Genomic DNA, 16166 nt, shown 5'->3' on the forward strand with positions numbered 1-16166 from the left:
TCACCAGGTCCAGAAAACTTGCATCCAAGAGTTTTAAAAGAGCTGTCTGAGAAGCTCACTGGACCGCTAATGTTGATTTTTTTTCCCAGCAAGTCTTGGAGCACTGGGGAAGTTCCAGAAGACTGGAAAACAGCTAACATTGTGCCAATTTTTAAAAAAGGTAAATGGTATGACCAGGTAATTATAGGCCTGTCAGCCTGATATCAGTCCTGGGCAAGATAGTGGAGCAGCTGATGCAGAATTCAACAAATAAAGAATTAAAGGAGGGCAATGTAATTAATGCAAATTAACATGGGTTTATGGAAAATAGATCCTGTCAAACTAACTTGATATCTTTTTTTTTTTATGAGATACAGGTTTGGTTAATAGTGTTGACATAAGATGCTTAGACTGTTCTAAGGCATTTGATTTGGTACTGAATGACATTTTGATTTAAAAAAAACTAAAATGATATAAAATTAATGTGGCACACATTAAATGGATTAAAAGCTGGATAATTTATAGGACTCAAAATACAACTAAATGAGGAATTATCATCAAGCAGATGTGTTTCCAGTGGGGTCCCCCAGGGATCAGTTGCCAGCCCTATGCTATTTAACGTTTTTATCAATAACTTGGAAGAAAACATAAAATCATCATTAATAAAGAGTGCACATGACCCAAAAAATGTGGGAGTGGTAAATAATGAAGAGGATGGGTCACTGAGTCAAAGCAATCTGGATCTCTTGGTAAACTGAGCGTAAGCAAACAATATGCATTTTACTAAGGCTAAATGTAAATGTATTCATCTAGGAACAAAGACTCTACGTCATAATTACAGGATGTGCAACTCTATCCTGGGAAGCAATGACTTGGAAAAAGATTTGGGAGTCCTGGATAATCAGTTGAACATGAGCTCCCAATGCAATCCTTTTGGTTGCAAAAACAGGGGAATTTCAAGTAGAAGTAGAGAGGTTATTTACCCTTGCATTTGGCACTAGTGTGGCTGCTGCTGGAATACTCTCTCCAGTTCTGGTGCCCAAAATTCAGGAAGATGTTGATAATCTGGAGAGAGTTTAGAGCCGCAAGAAAGATTAGGAGATTTGAAAACATTCCTTATAGTGATAGGCTCAAGGAGCTCAGTCTATTTAGTTTAACAAAGAGAAGGTTAAGGTGACTTGATTAGTCTATAAGTAATTACATGGGGAACAAATATTTAATAATGGGCTTTACAGTCTAGCAGAGAAAGGTCTAACACAATCTCCAATGGCTGGAAGTTGAAGCTAAACAAATTCAGACTGGAAATAAGGTGTAAATGTTAATGTTGGGGAAAATGTAACCATTGGAACAATTTACCAAGGGTCGTGGTAGATTCACCATCACTGGCAAGCTTTAAATCAAGATTGGATTTTTTTCTAAAAGATATTTTGTAGTGTGTTTTGTGTGCCACCAGTTGGAGGAAAGCAGTGCAGGTGCTCCAAGCACCAGATTCCACTGACTTTAGCCTTGTAAAAACTCAAACACGCTAGTCAGTAAAAGGAGATCCTTCATTGATTCTTCAAAGAAAGGGTGCAAATACACTACGGTCAAGTTTTACAGGTTACATTGGAAGACCAACACAGCAGTTCCCAATCCTGCCCAACTGGGACAGTCCGATAGAAGGTTACAAGGGATTACAAGCAACCTACGGGGCTCCTACAGCCTAGTAGCAAGGGTGCTTCTTCTAGACCATTCTCCCCTGGGGAAGGTAATTAAGTGCCAAACTGTACTCTCATTAGCCATATGTCAGCTGTGCTCTGGTGGTGGAGACCCTCTGCGTTGTCTCCCGTTTGTCCTTCTGTAATGGTTGCCTCACAACTCACACTTGCAGGCTGCTCTCCCCGTTTCTGCTGCTGCCGATGACTCTGTGTCTGGCACAGCCTGTGTACCTGCTCAGCTGCTTAACCAGCCTCCTTGTCTCAGGCTGCCTGTTACCCAGACTTCGTTCTACAGCCACCCCCAAGCCTGGTACTCACACTCATGCACCAGCTCTCCGCCCGCTGGAAGTCACTTTGGATAACACATTGCTCTCTAGTGGCTAGATGCTGACCTGAGTCCCTTGGCCCTATCAAAGTGAGTTGTTGTCTAGTCCTTTCCTTCCTGCTCATTCTGGAGACAAAGGTGTGTATGCGGTAGTGAGACAGCAAGTTCATTACAGTATCTTCCATATCAAAGCCATTCCCATCCCCAAACTAGCTCTGTAAACCAAAATGTGATTTTTAAGCACAACTGTTTGCCTTAATGTGGCAGCTATTTTTAAAATGAGACAGAGGAAAAGAATTTGAGGAGTAATGAATCCCAGTTGCTCCATGTCCATGAATACTTGAATTGGTTTCAGAGTTAGGAAAGCACTAACAAAGCTGATTTCTCTCATTCCACGCATCTGCATTTCAATGTTTTTAACTTGCTTAATCCTGCTAAAGACTTAAGATTTATTTGTGTGTTTAGAAGATGCTGCCTTTCTTATTGTATGTATATTATATTCATCATTAAAAATAGAAACAAAAGTTAAAATGGAATGGACTTGCACGTAGCTGATAATAATTAGTTATGGAAAACTTTTGAAAGGGTAGTTAGGCTGACTACGATATTATTTTTGCTGCCAGATACACGGGCTTCTTTTATGAGCTACAATCTATCTGCCATGGGGTGGGGTCGGGGGCAGGAAATGCAAAATGAACTTACCATTTCAGCTAATGTTCAATTTTAAAAAAAAAAAAAAAACTTCAGAGGATAAAGTACTCTATTCTCTTAATGTCAGTAAATAAGTTGATCTGTTTATATAGTTTTCAATACAAGTAAACTGTTTGCCATTTAAACAAGTTCAATCGGCTGTGAAAACTGACATTTTTAACCATAAAATCAGACTTCAGCCTACCATGATATTAAATATTAAGGAGTCAGTTAAAGGACAGCATACATTTCAGAATCCTGCCTGGGGAGATGAATGCCAATTTCTGCTGTTCACAAACACATACAAAGAAACAGCCTGTTGGCTAGCCAACTACTGTTCTGCAAAAGCTATTTTACACATTTATTCCAAGATGGTAAATCACAGTTGCTCTGAGGAGCCCTGTAAGCTTTGTATTCATCCAGAGTGCCACAAAATATTTCCTTCCAAACACAGATCTGTCCAAGAACACAGCTGACAACTGGGACAGCTAAAATGCGGGCTATGACACACACATCTTCTCTGCCATCCTGCTCTTGTGACTGAGGCCCTGATCCTGTGAGGTGCTGAAGTCAGTGGAAGTGGAAGCACTCAGCACTTTTCAGGAGCAGTTCAGCCCCTTGCAGCATCAGAAGCTAAGGGCTTGTCTGGTCTAGACTGGGAAATAGGCTACTGGAGAACTACAATCCCTGGCAGACAGCTGCTCTGGTGCAACCTTTAGTGTAGCCAGGCACAGGCTGTTTCCCCATTGCAACACACCCCTCTGTTAAATCAGAGTAAGCAGTCAGCAGGATTCCTGGCTTTCATTGTCTGCCCTTGGGACCGCTACACCAGGGACTGGGCATTGATTGATTGCTGGAGATGGGACATATTTCCACTTTACACAAGACCTTAGTGAGGCCATTTACAAAGTCCTGGTGGACTTCAGAGCTACCCTGGGAACTATGGCACATGTTATTCTTCTCTGTCTCCTGTCCAGTTTTTGAACAAAATCCTGTGTTTCTCTAAACCAGACTTACAAGTGACACTTTTCCTCACACATCAGCACCCATGCAGTTGCCCCTGAGCCCACAAGCTCCCATTGTATAAGAGGTTTCCTTCTGAATAGAACATGGCAAAACAGTGCAGCAGCAGGGTTACCAGGCTGCTTAGGAAAAACAATAGGGAAACAAAACTCAGATCAGAGAGAGACATTTATTTTTTAGGGGCATCGTTGCCCTTACACAATGTCTTTTAAAGGTCTATCTGGCATCTCAGGCACAGCCCAGTCCTGGATTCAAGCAGAATTCCAGCATTAGAAGCTTTTATTTCCAACTTTAATTTGAAAACTGTGCCCTGACATAATACTGTAAACTGTAGGTTTCCATATGTAACCTCCTTGGGGTTTAGAGAGCATGGCCCCCTTAAAGCCTTGTCCTGAGGCAGTGGAAGTGCTGGTTGTTCCATGGACAGAGAGTGGAGAAAGGGAGAACGACAGGTGGTATGTGTCTGGGACTCCGGATAGGAGGGCCCACAGTGAGCAGGACAAAGCCCTGGCTGGGATGATTTCATTGGGGTTGGTCCTGCTTTGAGTAGGGGGTTGGACTAGATGACCTCCTGAGGTCCCTTCCAACCCTAATCTTCTATGATTCTATGATTCATGTGGGGAAAGCAGCATGAACCCGTCCGAGGTCCAGGAGGGACAAAGTGGCTGACAAGGGACATCCCAGGACAGGAACCAGGAGGAGCACCATAAGAAGGATAAGCCGGGGCCAGACCCAGTATAGACTGTCACCCAGAGCTGTATGGGGCCATGAGTACCAGGGCTTGTGACTTTGTATTGGGAATAAAGTGGGAGGCTGTAGCTAGTTAAGTGAGGAGTTAGTCAATCTGTGTGGGTTTGCAGAGAGCAGCAGAAGAGGTCACTGGAAAGGTTTGTTGGGGGAAGTTTACTGGTACCAAAGATGACCAGGAGCACTCAAGATTCATGGCCGGACTGGAACTCTGCCAGGTTTCCTGAACTCTGAGTCTAGACACAGTATTCCACATGTACCCTTTTGTGTTCACACCTGCACCAGGTGTATCCGAAGAAAGACTCTGCCTAAGCAGGCAGCTCCTCTTGTCAACATCACAAGTTCAGCACTCATGGAGTTTGTCTTTATGGACTTTCTGCCATTAGAGCCTGACCGTCGGTGTACTATGAATATCTTGGTGGTGACTGACCATTTTACTTGTTATTCCCAAGTTTACCCCACCAAAGATCAGAAAGCCTCCATGGTTGCCAGGATCCTGTGGGAGAAATTCTTCATTCATCCCGGGCTGCCTGTAAGACTCCGCTTAGGCCAGGGACAGGATTTTGAGAGCCAGATAATAAAAGTCGCACCACACCCCTTACCATTCACAAGAGGATCCGCTGCTCGAACGATTCAACCGTATATTGCTCAACATGCTGGGAAATACTGGAGCTGGCAGATGGAGCACCTGGTACATGCCTATAACTGCAGCTGGGTTCACACCATACATGCTTATGTTTAGTGGAGAAGCCCGGCTGCCAGTTCATCTCTGTTTCGGAGTGTCTTCAAATGGGGCACTCCTGGAAACTTATTTGGGGTATGTGACTCACCGAAAGGATCAGCTGAAGGAGGCATATCAGATAGCGACACAAACCTCGGGTCACCAGAATCATAGAATCATAGGACTGGAAGGGACCTCGAGAGGTCATCTAGTCCAGTCCTTTGGACTCATGGCAGGACTAAGTATTATCGAGACCATCCCTAACAGGTGTTTGTCTAACCTGCTGTCATAAATATAAAGGGAAGGGTAAACCCCTTTAAAATCCCTCCTGGCCAGAGGAAAAATCCTCTCACCTGTAAAGGATTAAGAAGCTAAAGGTAACCTCGCTGGCACCTGACCAAAATGACCAATGAGGAGACAAGATACTTTCAAAAGCTGGGAGGAGGGAGAAAAACAAAGGGTCTGTGTCTGTCGGTGTGATGCTTTTACTGGGGACAGAACAGGAATGGAGTCTTAGAACTTTAGTAAGTAATCTAGCTAGGTATGTGTTAGATTATAAATGACTTTAAATGGCTGAGAAAATAGCTGTGCTGAATAGAATTAATATTCCTGTCTGTGTGTCTTTTTGTAACTTAAGGTTTTGCCTAGAGGGATTCTCTATGTTTTGAATCTAATTACCCTGTAAGGTATTTACCATCCTGATTTTACAGAGGTGATTCTTTTCTTTTTACTTCTATTAAAAGTCTTCTTGTAAGGAAACTGAATGCTTTTTTCATTGTTCTAAGATCCAAGGGTTTGGGTCTGTGGTCACCTATGCAAATTGGTGAGGATTTTTACCAAACCTTCCCCAGGAAGTGGGGTGTAAGGGTTGGGAGGATTTTGGGGGGAAAGATGTTTCCAAACTATGTTTTTTAAGGAACCCAGATAAAGTTTGGTGGTGGCAGTGGAAGTTCAAGTGTAAAATAGTTTGTACCTTGGGGAAGTTTTAACCTAAGCTGGTAAAAGTAAGCTTAGGAAGTTTTCATGCAGGTCCCCACATCTGTACCCTAGAGTTCAGAGTGGGGAAGGAACCTTGACACCTGCTTTTAAAAATCTCTAATGATGCAGATTCCACATCCTCCCTGGGCAATTTAGTCCCGTGCTTAACTGCCCTGACAGTTAGGAAGTTTTTCCTAATGTCCAACCTAAACCTCCTTTGCTACAATTTAAGCCCATTGCTTCTTGTCCCATCCTCAGAGGTTATAAAGAACAATTTTTCTCCCTCCTCCTTGCACAAGTGCTGGAACTAGGAGGGGGGCTGCAGCACCCTCTGGCTTGAAGTGGTTTCCATTATATATAGGGTTTACAGTTTGGTTCAATGGCTCTCAGCACCCTCACTATACAAATTGTTCCAGCAGCCTGCCTCCTTGTAACAACCTTTTATGTATTTGAAAACTGTTATCATGTTCCCTCTTAGTCTTCTCTTTTCCAAACTAAACAAACCCATTTTTTTTTCAAAAAGAAAAGGAGTACTTGTGGCACCTTAGAGACTAACCAATTTATTTGAGCATAAGCTTTCGTGAGCTACAGCTCACTTCATCAGATCACTCCTTTTCTTTTTGCGAATACAGACTAACATGGCTGTTACTCTGAAACCTGTCATTTTTTTTCAATCTTCCTTCATAGGTTGTGTTTTCTAGACCTTTAATAATTTTTGTTGCTCTTCTCTGGACTTTCTCCAATTTGTCCACATCTTTCCTGAAATATGGCACCCAGAACTGGACACAATACTCCAGTTGAGACCTAATCAGCATGGAGTAGAGCCCAAGAATTACTTCTCGTGTCTTGCTTACCACACTCCTGCTAATGCTAATACATCCCAGAATGAGGTTTGCTTTTTTTGTAACAGTGTTTATGCTGTTGACTCATATTTAGCTTGTGGTCCACTATGACCCCAGATCCCTTTCTGCAGTACTCCTTCCTAGGCAGTCATTTCCCATTTTGTATATGTGCAACTGATTGTTCCTTCCTAAGTGGAGTACTTTGCATTTGTCCTTATTGAATTTCATCCTATTTACTTCAGACCATTTCTCCAGTTTGTCCAGATCATTTTGAATTTTAATCCTATCCTCCAAAGCACTTGCAACCCCTCCCAGCTTGGTATCATCCTCAAATTTTATAAGTGTACTCTCTGCCATTATCTAAATCATTGATGAAGATATTCAATTGAGGCCTGTGGGACCCCACTCATTATGCCGTCCCAGCATGACTATGAACCACTGATTACTCTCTGGGAATGGTTTTCCAACCAGTTATGCACCCACCTTATAGTAGCTCCATCTGGGTTGCATTTCCCTAGTTTGTTTATGAGAAGATCATGTGAGACAGTATCAAAAGCTTTACTAAAGTCAAGATATACCACATCTACCACTTCCCCCTATCCACAAGGCTTGTTACCCTGTCAAAGTAAACTATCAGGTTGGTTTGACATGGTTTGTTCTTGACAAATCCATGCTGACTGTTACTTATCACCTTATTATCTTCTAGATATTTGCAGATTGATTGCTTTATTATTTGCTCCATTATCTTTCTGGGTAAAGAAGTTAAGCTGACTGGTCTGTAATTCCCTGGGTTGTCCTTATTTCCCCTTTTATGGATTGGTACTATATTTGCCCTTTTCCAGTCTTTTGGAATGTCTCCCGTCTTTCATGACTTTTCAAAGATAATCGCTAATGGCTCAGATATTTCCTCAGAATCAACGGAGCAAAGCCCAATATGACCAGTGAGTGAGGCAATGGGAGCTCCAGACTGGCAATTGAGTTTTGGTCCAGAATCTCAAAACGAGGAAAACACAAAATTGCTGATCATTGGGAGTCCCACCAATACATGATAGAGGAGAAACCGGGGGACATACCAGTATATTGGATACACCTGGAGGGCAGCCAAAGCCCCATCAAAACTCTCCACCAGAACCATCTGTTACCTGTGGGACAAGTATTGTTCTCTGATAAGGACAATCCATAGATTCTGAACCTCTCAACCCCACAAGATGGACATGGTCCCCATGGCAGAGATCTACCCAGTTTGCTTGGATGCCCAGCTCCTCAGAGAGTGAGGCTGAAGTAGTGTATGGCAGATGGCCTGTTTGGGAGCCCCCCCCCCCCCCACTGTACTGGATCTCTTTGTCATTGCACAAAGGAACGGTGAAAGGGGAGAATCCACACCGAGCATCCCAGAGGCCTCACTGGCCAAAGCTGCAGGGGCCTCCCAAGAGCCCAGTGAGGAAGGGACAGCACGGGAACAGAACTCTATACCCCGAATGGCCACTCTAAACTTGGACACCCTCGATTTTGTGCCTCAAGGATCCATGTTCAGTGCCTCTTGTGTTCATTGGTGACACCTCAGCCAATGCTCGACAGCCAGCCTAGACCTTCCTCCAGGGAAGGGAAACCCAGGCATGTGCTGATGTTTGATCACTTGGGGACAACGCCATGAGCTACAGAACTCTGGGGTACCACAGGGGCAAACTGCATCTTGTTCCACCCCTTGGGGGCCTGTGGGTTGGACTCGGAGGGATGCTCCTGACCAATGGGGGCCCTGGTTCTCTTGCTGAGGATCCACAGCCTACAGTTTCCCACCCTGCTGGGGACACCAAGGATTATTTCTTTGGGGTTGGGGAGAGTGTAACCACCTCGGGGTTTAGAGAGCATGGCCCCTTTAAAACTTTCTCTGGAAGCAAAGGAAGTACTGTTTGTTCCAGGGAACGGCGAGAGGGAGAGCGACAAGGTGTGTATGTCTGTACCTCCAGACCATGGCCTACAGCAAGCAGGTCCTCGCATAGTGAAGCAGCCAAGAACCAACCTGAAGCCTGGGAACAGCCAACTGGGGACGTCCCAGGACATAAGCCAAGTGGGGCACCATGAGAAGGATGAACCAGGGTCAGACTCAGTATCACTGTCACCCAGAGCTGTATGGGACCACGAGTACTGGGGCTTGTGACCTTGCACTGGGAATAGCTAGCTAAGTGGGGAGGTTGTTACTCTGTATGGATTTGCAGAGAGCAGCAGAAGAGGGCACTGGAGGGGTTTGTTGGGGGAAGTTTACTGGCGCCGAAGACAACCTGGAACACCCAAGACTCACTGCTGGACTGGAACTTTGCCCAGGACTCCTGAACTCTGAGGCTAGACGCAGTGCTCAGCATCTCTCCTTTCATATTGTGGTACCACTGGGCCTGTGGAGCCTGGTGTGGGCTGTAACCGTGTTTTAGTGCTCTCCCTCCTGCCCCCCCATCTTCTCCCCCTGCTGTTTTTCTCCATTCATCCCTCTGTAAATGAATATTTCGCATTCCTATATTCATTGCACTATTCCAGTGTGTGTGTACTTGGAGGTGGGGCAGGGAAGTTGGAACAGGTGCCCTGGGGTGGAAGGGAGTTTCCCTGCTGCACCCCTGCAGAGCTGACTCCAGGCTGGCCATGGGGGCACTATAGTTACACATCTCTCTCTGCCTGAGCACCTTATCCATTTTAGATATGTTATTAGTAAGGATGGAAGTTTTTCAATTCCTCTCCCTCCCTTCCTTCCTTCACCTGCTGGTAAGTAAAGCTGGAAAGTTAAACTGTTGCAGGTTCTGATGATCCACATATTAAGTGGTCCTTCCGGTTGGCAGAACATGTCATTTGTATTCCATCACCTACACTGGCTGCCTATTGATTGCTAGAAGGAAGTTATCTTTAAGTCCCCGTGATGGAGTGCATTCCCCAAATTAGGCCAGGCAGGCCCAATCAACCAATTAAGCAGTGAGCAGGGGAGAGATTTAGGCTGCGAAGGGGTGGCTAATTGGAAGCAGGCTCAGCTGGTCATGAACAGGAGGGGCCTTTATAAAACCCAGGAGTTGGGAGACTACCTGAAGGCAGGCTGTAGTCTCTTCCTGGGGAGAGAAAGGTGTGCTCAGGACTATAGAGGGCAGTCTAGGCTTACTCCCTGAGAGGAAGGTGTTAGGAGGCTGGCAAACACACAAAGAGGGGAAGCCAGGTAGATAGGAGATGGCTCAGGGGAATAACAGCATAGTATAGGGGAGTGCAAACCTTGGTTGCTGATTAGAGGGCCTATGGGCTGGAACCTGGAGTAGAGGTCAGGCCTGGGTTCCCCTACCAGCCATCGGGGATGTGGCACAGACTAGGAAGAGGACAGTAGACTACCTAGAATAATTTGTCCTGGAAAGACTTTGATACATCCTTTCTCCCCACCCCCAACGTAGGGACCTGGCTGGAGGGCTGAATCACAAAGAGGAGGCTGCGGTTCCTGGAGTGAGAGGGGCCTATAGGATGAGCGGTTGATGGGCTAGAGCCTGCCAGAGGAGAGCATGACACCTGGTCAGTACTAATGCCCAGGGCAGGCAGGAGGAGGTCCCACTAGCAGGGAGTGGATCCTGTGACTGTCCCTTGAATGGTTTGGGTCCTTACTTAAGAAACCACTTCTCATGACTTACTGCTGCAGCCAATGGAAGAGCCTAGGCTGGAGCCTGCTAGCTTTAAAATAGAGGGTGCTGGTGTCATTATTCTCCATTAGGGGCCCTGGCTCTGGAATCCGCTCCAAATCCCATCTGAAATAGCCTTGGAATCTATTGCCCTTTGGTGCATGCGTTCACTTGAGTTGCTGTGGCGAGGTAGGCAGTAGAGCTGTATGGGGAGGAGACTTTTGTAGTGGCTGAGTTCTGCTGGCTGTTGGGGAGAGACGATAAGATACGATTTTGTATTTTGCTGCTCTGTAGTAGCTTGTGTCAAGGCATCTCCAGCATTGAAAACCGCCCCTTCTTTGTTGTATAAAGCAAAACCAGTAACTAACAAGAGCTCACTCATGCTTTGCTGCAAGCCTGGGGTATAGGGCTGCTCGTTGTGCTGACCCCAGAGCAGTGCGGGAAGCAGTCTTCCTGTCAGCTGCCTAAGTCACAAATTGACTCTAGACTTGGAATAGTGTTTGTCCCAGGCACACTGGCTGATGTGTTTGGCTGGACGGAGCATTCTCCACCCACTCCAGCTCACTTGTGTGTGTGGGATGTTACAGCCCTGCAGCAGCTGGTGACACCCTGTCAAGTCACCCATGGGCTGGTTAGCAGGTGGAAGGGATTAAGGTACCTCCTCGCCCTCTTGCACAGGCATGTAGGGTGGGCCACAGTCTGTCCCATCATAAGTAAATACGTACTTGGAGTTAAATGATTTAAATAGAGTCAGAAATAAAAAACCCCCATTCAAGACGTTGGGGAGAACTATTTTTTTAATGTCCACAGCTCCAGTAACTTGGAGATGTCAGTGTAAATAGCTTGGAATCATGCAGAATCGTGTGTGTGTGTCTAAAATCCCTGCTTCAGATAGATCTGAAAACCCACATCTTTAACTTCCAACTCTAGGAAGCAAGAAATAGATGCACTTCAGATAGCACAAGACTGGGGCATTCTGGGATTTACAGCATCCCATAATTCCTTGCAGTAGCTGTGCCCATAAAGGGACAAGCAAAAGGGGAACCAGAAGAAATATTTATTTTAGTTAGCTTAACAAAGAAGTTTAAGTGTCTTGATCACTGTCTACAAGTCTCTATATGAGAAGATATTTCTGATACTAGAGGGCTCTTTAATCTAGCAGGCACTGACAAAGCAAGATCCAATGATTGGAAGCTAGACAAATTCAATTAAAAGTAAGGTGCACCTTTTTAACAACAAGGTTAATTAACCATGGGAACACCTACCTTGGGTGGATTCTCCGTCATTTGGAGTCTTTAAATCAAGACTGGATTGCCTTCTAAAAGATGTGCTGTAGCTCAGACAGAAGTTAGGGGCTTGATCAAGGAATCTCTGCATAAGGTTCTATAGACTGTTATGCAGGAAATCAAACTAGATAAGAATGGTCCCTTCTGGTCTTAAAATATATAAATCTATTACATATACCCAATACCATGAATGATTATGTACCTTCAGAATAGGTACAGGCAGAAAGTCTGTTTTTTCTTCACAGATATTTGTTTGAAACCTATGAAAATCAGGAAGGATTATCACTAAGGATAATGGCTGACTCCTGGGGATCTGAACCAAAACCCCTGATCCAAACACAGAGATGAGGACTGTATTTGAAACTGTGGATCTGAATTTTAACTGTGGCTCCAGTCTTCGTAATGCACTGAACACAAACTGTAAAATCACGCACTCTCAAACGCCAAGCAGTTCTAAATCCACATCCAAACAGGCACAGGTGCTGACTCCATGGATGGGGCTGGAGCAACCACAGGGGAAAAATGGTGGGTGCTGAGCACCCACCGGCAGCCCCCCTCTCAGCCCTTCCAGTGCCTCCTGCCTGCGGGTGGGCCCTGTGGATCAGTGCCTCCCGCACCCTGCAAACAGCTGTTTTGTGGTGTGCAGGAGGCTGGGGGGGGGTGGGAAGGGAGAGGAGTGAGGACGTAGCATGCTCAGAGGAGGGAGTGGAACTGGGTGGGAAGAGGTGGGTGGGGCCTTTGGGGAAGGGGTGGAGTAGGGGTGGGGCCTGGGGTCAAGAACCCCCTGGCACTTTGAAAAGTCAGCACCTGTGCAAACAGGCATTTTGTATCTGGCACCAACTTCTGCATTAGAGGCTTATTCACTCCTGTGCAGGGAGTGAGCACAAAGTCTATGTGCTACGTAAATCTTTAGATGGGACTTACGGAGTGCCTAGTTCTTGTTCTGGACGTGGATGAATCACCCAAACTCCTTAGTACTGACAACTTTCACCCTCTTTCAGGATTTCTCTTCTCCCTCTCCATGTGCGCAGATCATAACAACTGGAAGAAAACAAATCCAGTGTTCATTTAATATTTTAAATTGGCACCCTGCGGGTTATTTTAAGTCCTTGTGTTTGGCCTATTTTTTTAAAACTTTCTTCCTCCCGGCCTCTTTACAGCATTCTCTTGAATATTCTTTTCTCTGCAGTGTGAGATAATGTGAAAAAAAAACAACTTTTCAATTAGCTCTGACACTTTCATATGAAAATTGGTTTTATATTTGCTAAAGGCCTATAAGCAGTATTAGGGAAAGTAGATGAGATCTTCTCCCTATCCGGTGTTTCTGAATAACTACATATGGCCAGAGAGTGAAACTATGGGAAGATGAGAGATGAGTTACCTTAGGACATTGCTAGTGGTACCTACATTATGTTCCGTGTTTAGATGCCATGGTAATAAGCATCTTTGAAATACCTGCAACAGATGTGACTAGATTAGGTAGATGATGTTATAGGGCCAAATTCATCTCTGGTTTAACTCTCTTGATTTTGATAGAATTATGCCAAGAATGCGTTTGATTTGATGTCTGCTTTTCCTGAAGTGGTAAATCTGTTGTATCTTTTTAAAAATCGTAGATGCTTAAGAAATCAAGATCACTCCTTCAAATGCCTTTTTGGAAGACATTTTAAAGTCCATTTAGTGCATCCTCTATCCAATGGACATTTATAGAGCAGGAAGCAGAAATGCAGGTTTCCCCACATTGGCCAGCCAATGTACTTCAACTCTGACCTAAAGGACCCACCTCTGTGGAGCTGGGAGATAGTTCAGTCTGTACTTGGTCTCTGTATTGGAATTGCCAAAAAGGTTCAGTTGAAGTGGTTGGTTCTCCTCTCCATGGCAGAAGACCCATGTGGGACCAAATGCTCATTACACATAGCAAATGTCTGTGAAAGTTTAATGACTCTCAGGACTAGCTTGCGCTGAAAACTTACATCAGCATAGCTACATCTCTTAGGGGTGTGAAAAAAGCCACACCTCTGGGAGATATAGCTATGCTGACCTAACCTGCAGGCTCGACAGCACTAGGTCAATAGAAGAATTCTTCTGTTGACCCACTACCGCCTCTTGGACAGGTGGCTTGTGTGTGCAGATGGGAGGAGTTTTGCCATTACTGTAGTGAGCCTCTATGCTGTAGTGTTTCAAGTGTAGACATAGCTTTAGTTGCTCCACCCAGTTGCCAACCCAAATTTAGATAATTTTAAGGTTGTTAAATTATTCCCCACTTACAAAAACAGCAGTGAAACATGTTACACATTAGTTATAAAATGTCTGTCACAGGCAGGTTGATGTTTACATCCTTCGGGCACAGGTAGCTGGTTATCATGTCCCTTCCTGATCATCCTTTAGCAGAGCTATGGATAGTAACCTCACTTAATATTTCCTCACAAATTAATCTTTTCAGTCCAGTGACCATGTGTGATGCTTTGCACTGGAAGAAACTGTCATCCCCAGGTGAGTACCACACATACCTCCCCTTCCCCCACGTGGTCTCTGATCCATTTAAATTCTATCCAGGGCTCCCGAGAGATGCACTGATTCCTGCATCTTCTGCCCAGCCCACATATGGAGCTGTGCTGGTCAGCTCTGGGCCTCTTATCTCCAGGCAGACTTCCCACAACTGGGAGTCCCCACAGCTCAGGTTCCACCAGTTAGACTGAAATCTGGCTTTTCTGTGTACAGTAGGACTGGTAATGAGAATTCTTTTCTGTGGAAAAATTTCAGTGAAAAACTTTTGTTCTGTTCAAAATTTCCCCCCAAATTTTTAAATATTTCAAAAAAGCATGTTTTCCTATTACTCCTTTTCCTTTGGGGATAGAAGGGGTCACAATGAACCCCCAAACCAAAAGAATATCACTTTGATTATTTTCAGAGTAACAGCCGTGTTAGTCTGTATTCGCAAAAAGAAAAGGAGGACTTGTGGCACCTTAGAGACTAACCAATTTATTAGAGCATAATTTGATTATTGGATCAAAATAAGAATTTTTCATTTCAAATGGATTCCAAATGTATTTTTTGTTTTGAATGGTTTCATTTAAAAGTCCGGAATTTCAAATGAGGAAAAAAATTCTGAAAACATGTTCATACAATCCAAAAAGCTTTTTAATCAGTGCTGTGACACACAAATTCAACCAGCTACAATATATAGTGATTTTTATTTTGAATGTCAGTATTGTGATTGGGGTCCGTGTGCTACTGTAATATAAAAAGAACTAAATTTGTCAAAGAACATGATAGCTACACAAATACTGAAGGGTGAAACATCAAGGATAGAGAAGCAGTTTGTTTTGTTTGTTTGTTTGTTTTTTAGTATATTATAAGAGGATTAACTAGGAGCAATGGAATGAAACGAAGGGCTTGTCTACACTGCCCTGCAGTTCAAAGTACATGGATGTGAACAGCAGTGCACATCAAAATACTCTCTGTAACTTCCCTGTGTGAGCACTGTTGTTACAAACTAAAAGGCTCCCAGTTCATGTTTATAGTCCTGTTTGAAGAGGACTATGTATTAATGCAAAGTAGGAGTCTTTTAGTTTGCACCCGCAGCATATACATGGGGGAGTTACAGCTCAGCACTTGGGTGCACACAGCTCTTCACACCCTTGTGGTCTGTATATCTATCAGAAAAATTTCTTGATGGGCAGATCCATTGGGCTGTGGGATGATATTCTCAGGAGAGGCTGAGGGAACTGCGATTATTTAGTCTGCGGAAGAGAAGAATGAAGGGGGATTTGATAGCTGCTTTCAACTACCTGAAAGGGAGTTCCAAAGAGGATGGATCTAGGCTGTTCTCAGTGGTGGCAGATGACAGAACAAGGAGTAATGGTCTCAAGTTGCAGTGGGGGAGGTTTAGGTTGGATATTAGGAAACAATATTTTACTAGGAGGGTGGTGAAGCACTGGAATGGGTTACCAAGGGAGGTGGTGGAACCTCCATCCTTAGAGGTTTTTAAGGTGAGGCTGACAAAGCCCTGGCTGGGATGATTTTGAGCAGGGGGTTGGACTAGATGACCTCCTGAGGTCCCTTCCAACCCTGATATTCTAGGATTCTATGATATCCAAGCAGAAGTCCTATCACTTGAGATATTTAAAGCTAGACTAAAAAAAAAGTCACCAGAAAATGTTATAGGGAACATGAATGGAATAGATTTTCCAATAGATATTTTCTATCTCTAACTTGGTTGAATTTATGCAGGAAAAATTGC

This window comes from Lepidochelys kempii, chromosome 2 (assembly GCF_965140285.1).
Source record: "Lepidochelys kempii isolate rLepKem1 chromosome 2, rLepKem1.hap1, whole genome shotgun sequence".
Classification (NCBI taxonomy): Eukaryota; Metazoa; Chordata; order Testudines; family Cheloniidae; genus Lepidochelys; species Lepidochelys kempii.